General features: G+C 42.0%; 1 pseudogene; it reads left to right on the top strand.

The window, feature by feature from the left end:
- The first annotated feature begins 720 nt into the window (after positions 1–720).
- Positions 721–1,902, top strand: part of LOC102875483 — a 2,796-nt pseudogene continuing 1,614 nt past the window's right edge.

Genomic DNA, 1,902 nt, shown 5'->3' with positions numbered 1-1,902 from the left:
TAGTCCCTTTTTTAAATTTTTTTACATTTCTTTTCTTAGTTGCTCTTTTAACTCTTTTAAAAGAGAGTATTGAGAGACTTGTTTTCAGTCTTGCTAATTCTGTCTTTTGCTGATTCCATTCCATTTTTTTAATTTTTGTCTAAGGTTTTGTTTTTTTGGTTTTTTGTTATCTTAGTCTTCAGGATTTTTATTTGCTTTAGAAGAATATAAATGTGTGTGTGTGTGTGTGTGTGTGTGTGTGTGTGTGTGTGTTTGGTGTTGTTAAGTGCCAAAAAGTTGAATATGACTCATAGTTATCTTATGAACAACAGATCTGAACCCTATCCTGTGTCAACTTCACTATTGCTGGCTCAATTGAGCCCATTGCTGCAGTAATTGTGTCAATTGATCTTGTTGATGGTCTTCCTCTCCTTTACTTTTACCTTTCTGAGCATGATGTCTTTCTCTAGGGAATAGCCTTTCCTAGCAACATGCCCAAAGTATGCAAGACAAAGCACTCTGGTTTCACCTTCTCCAAGACATGTCTAATTGTTCTTTTGGCAGTCCATGGGTCTTTAGTATTCTTCTCTAACACCACAGTTCAAAGGCATACTTTTTTCTTCTGGCATGCTTACTCATTGCCCAGCTCTTAGCATCTGGAAAAGTATGGTGTTAGTTATATTTTTCTTCTCTTTCAAACAATTTTTTTCACTTGAAGGAAATTTTTAAAATCATATTGTGATGGCGGCGGCATCAGGGCTGGTGAGGAGGCTTCTCCAGCAGTTGTCTGGGCTATTGAAGAGGTGGTTCCACTGGTCAGCACGGGCAGAACTGCAGGTGACAATCTGTGATGCTATAAATCAGGGGATAGGTGAGGAACTGGAAAGAGATGAGAAGATTTTTCTGCTTGGGAAGGAAGTTGCCCAATATATGGAGCATACTAGGTTAGTTGAGGTCTTTGGAAGAAATATGGAGACACGCAGATCATAGAAACCCCCATATCTGAGATGAGCTTCACTGGAAGTGCTTTTGGTGCAACTTTGGCTGGGTTGCAGCCCATTTGTGAATTTATGACCTTCAATTTCTCTATGCAAGGCACTGACCAGGTTCTAAACTCTACTGCCAAGACTTACTATATGTCCGGGGGTCTTCAGATTGTGCCCATAGTCTTTAGGGGGCCCAACGGTGCTTTGGCAGGTGTGGCTACCCAACACTCACAGTGCTTTGCTTCCCGGTACAGGCACTGCTCAGGCTTAAAACTAGTCAGACTCTGGAAGTCAGAGGATGCAAAATGACTTATTAAATCAGCCATTCAGGATAAAAATCCAATGGTAATATTAGAGAATCAATTGATGTATGGTATTCCATTTGAATTCCCTGAGGCAGCTCAGTCAAAAGATTCTCTGGTACCTATTGGAAAAGCCAAAATAGAAAAGGCCAGGGACTCATGTAATTGTGGCTTCCCATTCAAGACCTGTTGGCTATTGCTTAGAAGCTGCAACAGTGCTGTCTAAAGAGGGAATTGAATGTGAGGTCATAAATTTGTACACCATCAGACCAATGGACATTGAAACCATTGAAGCCAGTGGCATCAAGACAAACCATCTTGAAACTGTGGAAGGAGGCTGGCCACAGTTTCGAGTGTTGTTGTTGTTGTTATGTGCCATTGAGTCATTTGCGACTCATAGCGACCATATGTACAACAGCCCTAAAGCCTACTCTATCCTGTGCCAAACGCATTGCCTCTGACACACCCATCCTGATTACCCCAGTCACTGAATCAATCCACCTCATAGAGGGTCTTCCCCTCCTGCATTGTCCCTCCACCCTACCAAGCATGATATCCCTCTCTAAGGACCTGTCTCTCCTTACAACATGTCCAAAGTATGTCAGACGAAGCCCCAGAATCCTTGCCTCCAAGAA

Source organism: Elephantulus edwardii, unplaced genomic scaffold (genome assembly GCF_000299155.1).
Source record: "Elephantulus edwardii isolate Elephantulus edwardi_28Jun2011 unplaced genomic scaffold, EleEdw1.0 scaffold00219, whole genome shotgun sequence".
In the NCBI taxonomy this organism is placed as follows: domain Eukaryota; kingdom Metazoa; phylum Chordata; class Mammalia; order Macroscelidea; family Macroscelididae; genus Elephantulus; species Elephantulus edwardii.
This window is presented reverse-complemented; position numbering and strand designations above follow the sequence as displayed.